Here is a 16,829-nt window from a genome sequence, read left to right on the forward strand (position 1 = left end):
AGTTGTAAATAACATCAGAAGTTAGTGTAACTGTCAACAAAACCGGCCAGTTTATGCAGACTGTTTTATTCTTTTATTTTAGGGTTGGGCTATATATTGTTCTTATGTTCAACTACGGTTTGGGTTATTTTCAGTTTTATTTCGTTGTCTTTTACACGTAGCGACTCCCCTCGCATAGTTACCTGCAGCAAAGGAGCGGACGGTTTTATTCGACACACCTGATCCCTCGTTTCCGCCCCAGTGCAATAAAATACCTGCCGTCACCCCGGCAGTAGATAACTGCGGTCAAGCCAGCCGACACTCGCAACTCTTTGGTCAAATCAGCCGACACTGAAATTCAACTGCACCCATATACTGATATCTATGGTAATCGCATTCGAACCTCCCAGAACGGGAACGGGGAGCGAGCGATTGAGTACTCGAAGTTAGAGGAAGAACATCCGGTTTTCAAAATAAACTGTTGACATGGAGCATATACAAAATGCATAATTGAAAGTAAAATGTATTGGATTATATTCAGAAGAAGTATATATCGTCTTACCTGTGTCATTTTTATGAATAGCAGTTTTACTGTATCAATGAACAGATTTTACAAAATTAAAGTCGCACATGTTCTGCTTCAAGTAGCTTAATTCTGGATATTTCAAAGTACGAGAGACACTGATATGTCTGTGTTCAGGACCTCTCTGACTACCCACACACTGAATATAAGACATCTTTACTGTACAGGTTAAGAGATTTTTCAAAGTAAAGTGCAACATTTCGCCTGTGTAATAGATAATTTCTGGATATTTGAAAATACAATAAAAAGACTTTGCAAAATAATTCCAGAGTAAGACTGATATTAATGTGTTCAGGACCTCTCTGACTACCCTCACATAGAATATCAGACATTTTTACTGTACAGATTTGGAGATTTTTCAAAGTAAAGTGCAACATTTCTCTTGTGTAATAGATAATTTCTGGATATTTGAAAATACAATAAAAAGACTTTGCCCAATAATTCCAGAGTGAGACTGATATGAATGTGTTCAGGACCTCTCTGACTACCCTCACATATAATATCAGACATTTTTACTGTACAGGTTAAGAGATTTTTCCAAGTAAAGTGCAACATTTCTCCTGTGTAATAGATCATTTCTGGATATTTCAAAGTACTATAAAAATAATTTGCCCAATAATTCCAGAGTGAGACTGATATGACTGTGTTCAGGACCTCTCTGACTACCCCCACATATAATATCAGACATTTTTACTGTACAGATTAAGAGATTTTTCAAAGTAAAGTGCAACATGTGTACAATCAAATCGGTTAATTTCTGGATATTTCAAAGTACTATAAAAACAGTTTGCTCAATAATTCCAGAAAGACACTGATATGACTGTGTTCAGGACCTCTCTGACTACCCACACATAGAATATCAGACATGTTTACTGTACAGATTTAGAGATTTTTCAAAGTAAAGTGCAGCATTTCTCCTGTGTAATAGATAATTTCTGGATATTTCAAAGTACTATAAAAATAATTTGCCCAATAATTCCAGAGAGAGACTGATATGACTGTGTTCAGGACCTCTCTGACTACCCCCACATAGAATATCAGACATTTTTACTGTACAGGTTAAGAGATTTTTCAAAGTTAAGTGCAACATTTCTACTCTGTAATAGATAATTTCTGGATATTTCAAAGTACTATAAAAACAGTTTGCTCAATAATTCCAGAAAGACACTGATATGGCTGTGTTCAGGACCTCTCTGACTACCCACACATAGAATATCAGACATGTTTACTGTACAGATTTAGAGATTTTTCAAAGTAAAGTGCAACATTTCTCCTGTGTAATAGATCATTTCTGGATATTTGAAAATACAATAAAAAGACTTTGCCCAATAATTCCAGAGTGAGACTGATATGACTGTGTTCAGGACCTCTCTGACTAACCACACATAGAATATCAGACATGTTTACTGTACAGATTTAGAGATTTTTCAAAGTAAAGTGCAACATGTGTACAATCAAATCGGTTAATTTCTGGATATTTCAAAGTACTATAAAAACAGTTTGCTCAATAATTCCAGAAAGACACTGATATGGCTGTGTTCAGGACCTCTCTGACTACCCACACATAGAATATCAGACATGTTTACTGTACAGATTTAGAGATTTTTCAAAGTAAAGTGCAACATTTCTCCTGTGTAATAGATCATTTCTGGATATTTGAAAATACAATAAAAAGACTTTGCCCAATAATTCCAGAGTGAGACTGATATGACTGTGTTCAGGACCTCTCTGACTAACCACACATAGAATATCAGACATGTTTACTGTACAGATTTAGAGATTTTTCAAAGTAAAGTGCAACATGTGTACAATCAAATCGGTTAATTTCTGGATATTTCAAAGTACTATAAAAACAGTTTGCTCAATAATTCCAGAAAGACACTGATATGGCTGTGTTCAGGACCTCTCTGACTACCCACACATAGAATATCAGACATGTTTATTGTACAGATTTAGAGATTTTTCAAAGTAAAGTGCAACATGTGTACAATCAAATCGGTTAATTTCTGGATATTTCAAAGTACTATAAAAACAGTTTGCTCAATAATTCCAGAAAGACACTGATATGACTGTGTTCAGGACCTCTCTGACTACCCCCACAAATAATATCAGACATTTTTACTGTACAGGTTAAGAGATTTTTCAAAAAAGTGCAACATTTCTACTGTGTAATAGATAATTTCTGGATATTTCAAAGTACTATAAAAACAGTTTGCTTAATAATTACAGAAAGACACTGATATGGCTGTGTTCAGGACCTCTCTGACTACCCACACATAGAATATCAGACATGTTTACTGTACAGATTTAGAGATTTTTCAAAGTAAAGTCCAACATGTGCCCAATCAAATCGGTTCATTTCTGGATATTTCAAAGTACTATGAAAATAATTTGCCCAATAATTCCAGAGAGAGACTGATATGACTGTGTTCAGGACCTCTCTGACTACCCACACATAGAATATCAGACATTTTTACTGTACAGATTAAGAGATTTTTCAAAGTAAAGTGCAGCATTTCTCCTGTGTAATAGATAATTTCTTCAGCAGATTCCACCCCGCGCTGTGAATGACAACTCCCTGTGCCCAGCCTTTTCTAGAACAGCACCAAGCTTTAGATGATTGCACTGTTGAACTGCCTTCACTTGCCTCAGTGTTGAGTTCCATCTTGTGTTGACTGCAGCAGGGATGCCTTTCTGTTCCCCAGATTCAGAATCAAACACATCTTTGAATGTTGTGCTTGTGTGCAGCAGTGAGCTGAGTTTTGATAACTTTGAAAGAGAGAGAAGAGAGAAAGGAGATACCACTTTTGTTTCTTTCAAACCATCTCCCACCACCAGCTGAAGAGTGTGCGCAAAACACTGCAAGCGCTGTTTCTTCGCCATAGCAACATCTACTGTTTGCTGATCTTCCAGGGTTAAGTCACACCAGAGCTCAGGGTCATCAAGATGATCTCCGTCATCGTCCTCTTCTTGTTCACTGGGGAAGCACACAGTGAATGCTTTTCGCATGTTAGCAGCATAGTCACTAATAATGTAGTCCAGTTTATCTTTAATGTTGTATTCATCACATATTGCCTCAAATTGGTCACAGATTCTTTCAGCTGTGTGTGAGCCTTTGAAGCGCTCACAGGCCAAGAGATTGGACTTTAGCTGTATCCTCTCTGCCTCTTTTTCTATCAGGTGCACAGTGACACCAAGGAATCTGTAAGAGGTAAGCATATTAAACGGATGTCAGAAAATCTCTTATAGCCACAAATGAATTCTATTGAAACTACTCTTTATTACTCATATTATTAATATCAATCTTAACGTTGTGTTAATATGAATTGTATTGTGTGTGTGTGTGTGTGTGTGTGTGTGGTAAACATCACGTTTGAGTTGCTGCTGTAGCAGATTACAGCACTGGTCATGTATTGTAAAACTTATTTCGTGATTTGTGAAATGGGGTTGTATGAGGGACTACACACAGAAGATGGCGGTCAACGCACCCCCATTACAGAGAAGCAGACAGGGGTCAGCAGGTAAATGTATTTAAGCTACCTAAAAGAGGCAAACCTAATAAAATCAATGTCAGTTTAAGTGTACGCCATATAAAGAATATTTTCATTGCGAGGTAAACTTGCTGTTTTTGTCAATGGACTGTTGGAGAGTGAGAACAACGAGCAGTATAACTTCGTTTTCCTGTCGGAACAGTCCATATGTTTGAGAAAACAACTCTGCTGGTGCGCTGGATTAAAGTCACGGCAGAATACCCTGAGATCGCCACAACAGCACTAAAAACTCTGTTGCCATTTCCGACATCATATCTGTAGTGACATCGGTGGAATTATTTTTAATTAACGAATTAATTTTTTATTTTAAATAACAAAACAACCTCTCCAAAGCGCACAGAAGCGCAGCGTGTGCGTCATCTTGCTGGTATCTTACCACGCAATAATTAATTTGAGGCCGCGTATTAACAATTCGTTAATTTCGTTAAATAAATAAAAAATCTGTCCATGTCACCAGAGTCCGTATCAGAGGGACTCCGCAGTGAGGCTCCGTAGCCGAACCTTAACGGCGGTCCGTGAAAATATTGTCTGACATCCAACCTTGTCTTCTTGTCTGCAAGTGTTCATTTTTCACAAAAGAGAGTAACTCGAGTAACGAACTCATTTAAATTTCAGTAATTGTAACTGCGTTACTTGATTTAAAAAAATACTTCGTTACAGGCTTGTTACCGCTAAAAGTAGTGGAATTACTATAACGCGTTACTCCCAACACTGATAAGTACCTCATACAACCCTCCTTTTAAAAAATCACTTAACAAAAGTATGAATAAGGGAGTGAACTCGCAGTGGACGCAATAGATTAACGTGTGTGCAATGAAACGTTGACAGTGAATTTACAGCCTCGCCAATTTAACTACACAACAAAGAAAAGTAAGTTTTCATTCAGAACTTACCGTTCTTTGTGCAACTTCAAATGTCGAACAAAGTTGGAAGTTGTTGCGTCTCCGTCTGTAATCTTCGACCCGCATGTTTTGCAGACTGCACTTCGTTTTTGTTGACCACCTCGTAGTTTTTATACCCGAACGAAACTATCTTTGGTATAATTTTTTCCCTAACTGGGGCGTTGTTTGATAGTTCCTCTTCATGACCTGCAGTTTGATTGGATGGGTGCTGTCGCTTCAAAACTACGTAGATCTAATTGGATCGGATGTTGTGCCGACAGCACATACACTCACACACACAGACGCACACATACACAATAAAAGATACAGAGCGTTTCTTAATAACATACTTTTTAATCTTTGGGTTTTGGGGAAAGGAGCCAGTCTTATCAAGTCAAAAGGCTCAACTCCAAGTGAAGTCACGAGTCAGTGATGTTTAAGTCCAAGTCGAGTTGCAAGTCTCTTTACATTTTGTCAAGTCGAGTCTAAAGTCATCAAATTCATGACTCGAGTCTGACTCGAGTCCACACCTCTGGTTCCTAATTTAATTAACGAACAGTTTAAAGTTGAATCGACGGTCCAAAGCAGTTTTCTCAAGTCAAGGATGGTATCTGTCTCTGCTTCCCGATGATAGCGGGGTCACTTCTGAGGTGTCACAGCCAGGTTCGAATGGAAAGTGCAGAGTCCAAGATTCAAGATTCAAGATTAAAGATTCAAGATTTTTATTGTCAAATGAACAGAGATAACATGAAGTAGTCACTGTCAATGAAATGCTTGGGTCACACACTCTCTTTAAGCAATGCTCACGTATAAAATAGAATAAAAAAAGAATAAAATAGAATAACAATGAAATAGAATATCAAAAATTTAAAATAGAAAATAAAATATATACATCTAAATATATATATCCTTACAGGTCCATACATTTACCCTTAGAGATTTAATTAAAAGACACTTCCGTTGACACCAATTACAAGACAACAGAGATAATTATAAGGGATTGACTCGTTCAATAAAAAAGGAAAGATCTAAGAAATAAAAAACGGGGAGAAAAGGGCCCCTTCTGCTGGAGCCCAATATCTTATTCATTCATCAGTAGTTAAGAATAAAAATTACTCTCTCTGTCATCAATTCCCCCCAAATGTGTGTGATATCTGACGGGGCATTTATTTGAGTTCTTGTGAGAATTTCGCTCCGACATGCTCCGCGGTGCTCACAAGCCCCTGCCGCCCCAGAATGTCTGTGCACGTGCCTGTGTCTAAACTATAGTGGGGCTCAGCGCTGTCCCCGGGACTTAAATGAGCAGAGGAGAGATAGACAGCCTCACTTCACAACAGCCTTGCTTGCGTTTCATCATATCGTATATCATATCATCATCAACCAGTTTTATAATTGGTTGTCTAGGACATTACATCTTCCCTCTTGACAATCAACATTCATGTACAAACCGTAATACCACAGTACAAATACTTTTGTGCATCCTTATTCTTTTCTTAGTACAAACAATTGCCAACTTTTTCAAATGTTCTGTTTATTTAAAAACAGTATGTCAGGACAAGACTTGCTTGCTTACAAGGGACATTTTATTTTGTCATTATGCTACATTTTCACTGGGGTATTATTAAAAGGTTTGGTGAATTCACTTTAAAATAATTAATGTTAATGACCAATATCGCCACAAGCATGAACTTAAACGTGTATTTATTTAACAATCAGTAGACCCCAAATATATTCCAATGAGTCTTTATGTTTTTTCCAATTTTAGAGTCTTGGTTTTTCCTGCCTTTGGAAAGGTGAGTGTTTTTTTTTTTGCAACTGTAATTATTTGTAACTTGTCAAAGTTTGTCTACATGTCCTTTACAAATTAAAAAAATATATATAAATGACCCAAAAATGTAACTTGTTATTTCAATTTTAGTCCAGAAGAGTTTCCATTACGGCAGAGGCTATTGTGTTGGTCATCGAAAAGCTTCAGGCCTCAGCTAAGCTTCATGCTAAGGCTGAAGAAAAGGATGACACAACTTTCTGGGATGAAGCATGCCAGGATCTGGGAATTGCTAATGGCAATATCAATAGGAAGAGGCTTAAACAAGCCTATCATCGACACAGAAAGGTAATAAAGGTTTTACTTTTACCATTTTAATATTTATTAGTATATCATGTCTTCGTAAAGAAATCCATCCATTCCTGAGCTAATTATTCATTTCAAGGTTTTCTTTGATGTGAAGATGAAAATTCTAAGAATCACTCAAATTGTGTTTCAGATCAATGAAGCAGTGAGCTCTCCACAAAAAGCAGGGTCAGTTTCCCCACAGCCTGATGACATTACTGTAGGGCCAGTTTCCCCACAGCCTGATGACATTACTGTAGGGCCAGTTTCCCCACAGCCTGATGACATTACTGTAGGGCCAGTTTCCCCACAGCCTGATGACATTACTGTAGGGCCAGTTTTCCCACAGCCTGGTGACATAACTGTAGGGCCAGTTTCCCCACAGCCTGATGACATTGTAGGGCCAGTGCACCAACAGCCCAATACACATACATCGACAACTCCAGTGGAAACTGCAGAGGTAAATATTGCAATGGTCAATAATGACATAATTGTTATGAAATACAGAATACTGTATCAGTTTTTTCAAATCATGGTGATAGAAAGTTCTACAAAAGAACTGTTAGGTATCCAGTAAATAAGACCCTGTGACAACAATGGTTAACGTGCATCTACTGTTATTAGGCAACTTCAGAACAACTGGTTCACTGATGCTGATTATGTTTTACTGTGTTTTGCAGTTCCATTGTACAACAGACAATAGCAATGGCTCCACAACATCATCATCAGCGGATGAAAAAGAATATGAGGAACAATTCTTTTCTCATCCATTGCCTAAGCAACCCTGTTTTTTTTTTTCTTACTGAGAATCAATGGAAAAAACTCAGGAGGACGCAGCGTAAACGGCGTTTCACAACACTGAACTGGACAGTTTTTATTGCTAATGGAATCCGCAGCATTCATCCACATTGCAGTTTTGCATTCAGGCACCACAATGTCCAAACGATTGGGTCGACTAGAAATGCACCTGTATTTTATTGTTCAGGCTACAGTCTTTTTAATGACTGCCCTGTTAAAGTTCAGGTGAAAATACAAGATGAGTCATCACTCAAGGCGGTTGTGACCTTTAGTGGAGACAGAGTGTGGCACCACAGCGAAGAACTGCAAAGACGTCCGGTGTGGGCAGATGAAAGGGATGCCATAGCGGATGTCCTCACCACCAAACTGCCAAGAACATTACATTTACAAAAGTTGAATAACCTGGAAGACAGTGTTGTGGAATCTGGATGTCGAGATGAGGTTCCTACAACCGGTGTCATGAAAACGCTCTCATGCAATAGTCGAAAAAAAAAACAGAAGACACAAAAATGAAATGATTAGTTTAGAAATTATGCGGGAGGAAGAGCAAGAGCAAGATTCAGAGGATGCAGTTATCCAAAAAATAATATTGCAGCCCAAAAGCATTATGCTTTGGAGTGACAAGACTCTCAACTTGTTTTATGAGCGGTGCAAATCGGACATTGTTTATTTGGATGCGACGGGCAGCATTGTGCACAAAGGAAAGGGGCAAACTGCCCCATTCTATGTGTACGAAATGGTGGTGAGACATCCATCAAAAGGATCCTCCCCTGTTCCTGTGGCCACTTATCTGACAAATGACCACACCACAACATCCGTGTCGTATTTCCTGGGGTCCTTTGTGACGGACTTAAGAAGACTCCACGGAAGAAAAGTAAATAAAAGGCCAGCAATGTTGATCTGTGATGGCTCCATAGTCCTCCTGCAGGCACTCTCCTACAACTTCTGTGGATTGAGTCTTCAGGAACTGCTGTGCAAGTACTATGAAATTGCAACCGGACAAGGGCAAGAGGACTCAATAGGGCTTCCGATTCTGCATCACTGCCTGAGTCATGTGATGAAAAATGCAAAGGACCTATGCCGAAAACAGTAAGTGATTGCTGTATATGCTGAACATTTTCTAACATCATAACATGGGAAATCTCTGTAAAACTTATTTTACAAGCTTTGTCCTTGCAGTGCCTCCCAACATTAACACCTGGCAATGCATGTGTTTGGCCTCATGTCCCAGGCTACAACACTAAAAGACATGGATGAAGTTGTCACCAGTGCTGCCATGGTGTTTTCCAGTTCCCACAGTGAGAGGAATGTTGAAAAACACTTTCAAAATCTCCAGAGGCTGTTGTTAAAAGCAGGACATACTGGCATTGATGAGACAAACATTGTGGAGCAAGACTTTGTGGTATGAATCATTGTCTCAATTGCCACCCGTTTTATAGCAATAATTAATTGTTGTCTTTGTTAGGACTGTATTCACATCCATAATTATAGCAAAATGCAAATTGACTACAATCCTTAAGCAATGACGATTTACATTTGTTTCCAAGATCCAACTCAAGAAAAAAAATGTAATTTCTTATTATTTTTTCTAGAATGATGTGGGACCAACACCGTTCCAACATCATTTTGAGAAAGTAATTCAGAGTGCAGAGCTTGAGAAAGATGGGGATCCGAATGTCAAAAAATTGAAAAACATTGCATTATTCAATCCTGGATATTACAGATTTGAATGCAAATAAGGTGAATGAAGCAATTTTTATGTTATATAACGTACTGTACATGTTGAACTCCAGAATTACACCAAAGACAACAAAACACAAGGTATAATGGAAAAAAGCCAGTGGGACCTCAAAAAGATCCGCTTTCAACGGAGACGGCTAACCAGACTGGACGATTTTGTACATACATACAAGCTCACACTGAATACCCTTCTAAGGGAATACAGTGACTCCATGAAGACGAAGAAGAAGGTAAAAAATTGAAGCTCTGATATATAAACTATACATGAAACTCCTGGGATTGTTGGCTTTTTTTCTTATAAAATAAGTCAAGTGAAATGTACTACAGCAGTGCAGTAGCTGAACTATTAACATTGATGTACTCTGTTTGATCAACTGTAGACACACCGTGTGGATCTTGAGCGTTGGAAACAACGACATCAGAAGAGGCGAGGAATTTATGTGTCCCCTCTGACAAAGCCTTTTGTTTTCAAACAGCAGAAGAAAAAGGTAAAAATTTTGTAGAGCTATCCATTATCATTCCATATGTTTAAATAGCTTAAAAATGTAATCGATAAAAAGTTTGTGTCATACAGAATCTTTTTGTGTTTCTCAGACAACACAGAAAACACACGGATTGTCAACAAGCGATCAGTTTCATGCTCCATCACAGGTAATCAATTGTGGCAAAGTTACACAAGGACAGGAAGCTAATCAAAAGCATTAATGTACAACAGCTGTAAATCAAAAGCTTATTGCTGCATTTTGTGCTTTAAACAAACCATGACTTAGTGAATTGCCATGACATGCAATTACCGAAACGTATTTCACCATGTTGGTGGTATGAAAGCATATAATGAAAAGCTTCCAATAATATCTAACAATTTCTATATCTAGAAACCAACAGACAAGCTCACTACCCAAATCCAATCAGACATGACAGGCCATCATGAGGAGGATACAAAGGGAAGTATTGTTCAAAGTCCAGTGGATGCCCCATCTCAGGTGAACTTAGTGTTCAAGTGTTATCAATACATCAAATGCAATCAATGTATCTGGGATGTAAATTGTACATTTCATTCAGTGCATGTATTCATACAGGATGTGTTTAACTTATCATCTGTAAATTATTTATTTATCTACTCCAGCAAATAACTTATGTGTAATCACTGATGCTGAGTGAACAGAAGACATTCCTACTAAGCAAGGTTTGAGAGCAAAAACCATTGAGTGCTGATTATTCATTGCGGATATTTGAGGTTCCTTGAAAAGTTTAGAAAAAGTCTTTCACGGTATGAGTATAACAATGGTCTGTATCATGTCACCTTCAATTTATCATGTCCCTGTTACTGAGTAAGAGGCAGGAGGCTGAAGAAGCATGTTAGGAGTTTAATTGTCATTGCAAAAACAAAAAAAAAACACTACAGCCAACAAGGCTTTCTAACTAAGTAACGAGGCAACCTTCTATCTATTATGTAGAAATAAAGAAATGAAAAGAGGTAAGTGATGCCTTTGTCTGGTACTCCCATGAAAGAAGATACAAGATTCAGCAAACAAAACAGTAATGGGGCTTATACATATGTTAGGAAACAGGTGAAGTCAATTATTAGACAAGGAAGTTATTGGTTCAAAGTTTATAAATACCTCCCAAGCTGCTACCAGCTGTAGGATAGTACCTTGGAGAGCGCTGCAGTCTGCTCCTCACAGACTTAAGCTCATGAATATATGATTGGACCCAAAACACTAACTTCATGGCTTGGGAGGGATCTTTAGGAACCATCAATTGGATAGCAGTTGCATTGACAAAAAACTTTGAGTTGCAACTTTAAGGAGATACCATTTGGTGTTACGTTGTAACGAGGCTGACCAGGAGGAGGGAGGGAGGGAGAGTGAGAGAGGGAGAGGAGTTTTTTCTTATATTGTACATACATTGTATGTGTATGTTTGTACATGGTAAGATGAATATTTATTGAAATGTTAAGATTTTCCAAAAGAACTGTATAAATTTTGCATTTAGGATTTAATCTGTTTTACAGTATTTCCAACCGCCACATTTGGCAGACTTTGAAAATTATCCACAGTACATAACTGATTGTGTCATTGTTTAGATGGCAAACGCAGTCATGGAGGCCTTTCCGAAAATACCAAACATTGCATTTGGTACAACAAGGACAGAGATGGTACATCAGCGTAAACATTACGCTCTGCAAATACTTAAAGCCTCAGGTGGGTGAGGAGTGTTTTTAGTCATATTGTGATATTGTAGAACTCAACGTCTAAAATGTGTGTTTGTATTTAAGTGTTTGACATAGATAACAACTGTGCCATGTGCTCAGCGACAAAACCACCAGGTCCAGGGCCTTCCTTCACTGACTGGGTATGTTTTGTTTTTTTACTCTTGTCATTGTTTGTTTGTGAATTTTGTACATTTTAGAGATGACAGGAAACGAGGGTAAAGAAAGATGGGGAATTACATGATACAAAGGTCTCTGGCCGAAGTCATTCTCATAGATTTCATAAAAAGGTGGCTAACTCAGCCTTGTATTTCACATTTATAATTTTCTGTTAGACAGTATGTGAATGCATTTCAACACACAAATCCCATCAAATCCGTATTAATCTAAATTCCCTGTTGTAATCACACAACAATTTTGGTGTAAAGATATTTAAAAATGTCCGTTCACTTCATTTCTGTTAACAAATGGACACAAACCAAAACGTTTGGGTGATTGTTATTCTTCAGTGTCCATCACGGTCTCTCCAAAATGTTGCTCTTTGCTATTATCAGCAGCATGCTAAATCCAATTCAATTCAAGCGTTTATTGTCATTGAACAGCTGTACAAAACGAAACTTAAGTGCAACTCCTCTCATTACTACAAAGAGACAATAACAGTTAACTAATTAAAATAACAATGAAGAAATATGACCATGACAACAGCAATGTAGCATTTGGTTAAAGCATGGTAAAGCTCGTAAACATGAATAAAGCCTGCTAGTGTGGTGAAACATTTGAAATGATTACTAAGCAATGAACCTCTGTCTGTATTAAAGGTGGGAAATTTTAATTTTTACAGATTCAGTGTGACAGATGTAGCCGGTGGTTTCATGCCCAGTGCCTCCAGATGGACACAGCCCAGGTGCAAAATGTGCAAACCGCTGACTGGAATTGCTGTCTGTGTCAAAAATAATTCCACAATCAGTATGTGCTATGTCATTTATTTTTATATGTGACACTGTTTTCTTTGTCTGTGTATGAAAGGGTCGCCTAAAACACATATTTTGCCTTTCATAGTATTACTATCTGCAAAAGCAACACTGGTTTTGTTTTCACTTTGTGAGTCTGTGTGCAAGTCCCCAGGTGTTTATATTGCTATCTCTCTGTGGACAGATTTTCTCATCCCGATAGCAACCGTGAACGATGCAGTCACAAAACTTTACAGGTGTTTATTTTATATCAAAGTGAAGGCTGCGTTTGAAGATGGGTGTGGCCCCACAATGGCACCTGAATTACAAGGTTAAAAGGAAAGGGTTGATCAGGACTTTACGCCCCTTTACCAATTTAGCGTCATGGCTGTTTAGGTTTTCTAATTTTGTTTTCGTTTTCATATCACAGTTGAGTGATGTTTTGTTTTTTTACATAAAGGTTTTAGGTTCCCATTTTAAACAAAATGACATAAAGAAAAAGTTTTACCTTGTTATAAAGAACAAAGCTTTTGAAAACTACTCCGGTGTTTTATTTATAAAAAGTATTTTTTTCCTCCATTGTTGGCGTTATGTATGTATTTTGTTGTATATTACCTGTACTTACAAGTTTTGCAATAGTGAAATGGTGATAAATAATCAAGCTCGAAGGGAGCAAAGGAGCCACAGTTGGTGCCAATTCAAAAAATATTATAAAATGCAACACTACTAATTGAACAGAGTATAATTCATAATTCATAGGAAAACAAATTGTATTTTTAGTGTAAAGGGGTCCCCCAATCTAACCTAAGCATTATCCCTATAAAATGATAAGATGATAAACAAAATGCTTGACATAATTAACAAATACAAAGAGAGTCTTTCACGCTGCGATCAAAAGAAATTGAAAAGACATCGCTTCGGCAAGATTGATTTTTACATATGGGTGCGGCTGGAAGAGAGGGTAGGACAGTTACAGCTTCCAAGAAAAGGGACAAGTCATAGGAGTGGGAATAGAAGCATATCAGTCCACACTGGAATTATTGAGCAAACTGTTTTTATAGTACTTTGAAATATCCAGACATGAACTGATTTGATTGGGCACATGTTTGACTTTACTTTGAAAAAAATCTTAATCTATACAGTAAAAATGTCTGATATGTGAGGGTAGTCAGAGAGGTCCTGAACACAGTCATATCAGTCTCACTCTGGAATTATTGGGCAAATTATTTTTATAGTACTTTGAAATATCCAGAAATGATCTATTACACAGGAGAAATGCTGCAGTTTACTTTGAAAAATCTCTTAATCTGTACAGTAAAAATGTCTGATATTCTATGTGTGGGTAGTCAGAGAGGTCCTGAACACAGTCATATCAGTCTCACTCTGGAATTATTGGGCAAATTATTTTTATAGTACTTTGAAATATCCAGAAATTATCTATTACACAGGAGAAATGCTGCACTTTACTTTGAAAAATCTCTTAATCTGTACAGTAAAAATGTCTGATATTCTATGTGTGGGTAGTCAGAGAGGTCCTGAACACAGGCATATCAGTCTCACTCTGGAATTATTGGGCAAATTATTTTTATAGTACTTTGAAATATCCAGAAATTATCTATTACACAGGAGAAATGTTGGACTTTACTTTGAAAAATCTCTTAATCTGTACAGTAAAAATGTCTGATATTCTATGTGTGGGTAGTCAGAGAGGTCCTGAACACAGCCATATCAATGTCTCTCTGGAATTATTGGGCAAAGTCTTTTTATAGTACTTTGAAATATCCAGAAATTATCTATTACACAGGAGAAATGTTGCACTTTACTTTGAAAAATCTCTTAATCTGTACAGTAAAAATGTCTGATATTCTATGTGTGGGTAGTCAGAGAGGTCCTGAACACAGTCATATCAGTCTATCTCTGGAATTATTGGGCAAAGTCTTTTTATAGTACTTTGAAATATCCAGAAATTATCTATTACACAGGAGAAATGTTGCACTTTACTTTGAAAAATCTCTTAACCTGTACAGTAAAAATGTCTGATATTATATGTGGGGGTAGTCAGAGAGGTCCTGAACACAGTCATATCAGTCTATCTCTGGAATTATTGGGCAAATTATTTTTATAGTACTTTGAAATATCCAGAAATTATCTATTACACAGGAGAAATGCTGCACTTTACTTTGAAAAATCTCTTAATCTGTACAGTAAAAATGTCTGATATTCTATGTGTAGGTAGTCAGAGAGGTCCTGAACACAGTCATATCAGTCTCACTCTGGAATTATTGGGCAAATTATTTTTATAGTACTTTGAAATATCCAGAAATTATCTATTACACAGGAGAAATGCTGCACTTTACTTTGAAAAATCTCTTAACCTGTACAGTAAAAATGTCTGATATTATATGTGGGGGTAGTCAGAGAGGTCCTGAACACAGTCATATCAGTCTATCTCTGGAATTATTGGGCAAATTATTTTTATAGTACTTTGAAATATCCAGAAATTATCTATTACACAGGAGAAATGCTGCACTTTACTTTGAAAAATCTCTTAATCTGTACAGTAAAAATGTCTGATATTCTATGTGTAGGTAGTCAGAGAGGTCCTGAACACAGTCATATCAGTCTCACTCTGGAATTATTGGGCAAATTATTTTTATAGTACTTAGAAATGATCTATTACACAGTAGAAATGTTGCACTTTACTTTGAAAAATCTCTTAACCTGTACAGTAAAAATGTCTGATATTATATGTGGGGGTAGTCAGAGAGGTCCTGAACACAGTCATATCAGTGTCTTTCTGGAATTATTGGGCAAATTGTTTTTATAGTACTTTGAAATATCCAGAAATTATCTATTACACAGGAGAAATGTTGCACACTACTTTAAAAAATCTCTTAACCTGTACAGTAAAAATGTCTGATATTATATGTGGGGGTAGTCATAGAGGTCCTGAACACAGTCATATCAGTGTCTTTCTGGAATTATTGAGCAACCTGTTTTTATAGTACTTTGAAATATCCAGAAATTATCTATTACACAGGAGAAATGTTGCACACTACTTTAAAAAATCTCTAAATCTGTACAGTAAACATGTCTGATATTCTATGTGTGGGTAGTCAGAGAGGTCCTGAACACAGTCATATCAGTCTCACTCTGGAATTATTGGGCAAATTATTTTTATAGTACTTTGAAATATCCAGAAATGATCTATTACACAGTAGAAATGCTGCACTTTACTTTGAAAATTCTCTTAACCTGTACAGTAAAAATGTCTGATATTATATGTGGGGGTAGTCAGAGAGGTCCTGAACACAGTCATATCAGTCTCTCTCTGGAATTATTGGGCAAATTATTTTTATAGTACTTTGAAATATCCAGAAATGATCTATTACACAGGAGAAATGTTGCACTTTACTTTGAAAAATCTCTAAATCTGTACAGTAAACATGTCTGATATTCTATGTGTGGGTAGTCAGAGAGGTCCTGAACACAGTCATATCAGTGTCTTTCTGGAATTATTGAGCAAACTGTTTTTATAGTACTTTGAAATATCCAGAAATTAACCGATTTGATTGTACACATGTTGCACTTTACTTTGAAAAATCTCTAAATCTGTACAGTAAACATGTCTGATATTCTATGTGTGGGTAGTCAGAGAGGTCCTGAACACAGTCATATCAGTCTCACTCTGGAATTATTGGGCAAATTAATTTTATAGTACTTTGAAATATCCAGAAATTATCTATTACACAGGAGAAATGCTGCACTTTACTTTGAAAAATCTCTTAACCTGTACAGTAAAAATGTCTGATATTATATGTGGGGGTAGTCAGAGAGGTCCTGAACACAGTCATATCAGTCTATCTCTGGAATTATTGGGCAAATTATTTTTATAGTACTTTGAAATATCCAGAAATTATCTATTACACAGGAGAAATGCTGCACTTTACTTTGAAAAATCTCTTAATCTGTACAGTAAAAATGTCTGATATTCTATGTGTAGGTAGTCAGAGAGGTCCTGAACA

Source organism: Limanda limanda, chromosome 3 (genome assembly GCF_963576545.1).
Source record: "Limanda limanda chromosome 3, fLimLim1.1, whole genome shotgun sequence".
Taxonomy (NCBI): Eukaryota; Metazoa; Chordata; class Actinopteri; order Pleuronectiformes; family Pleuronectidae; genus Limanda; species Limanda limanda.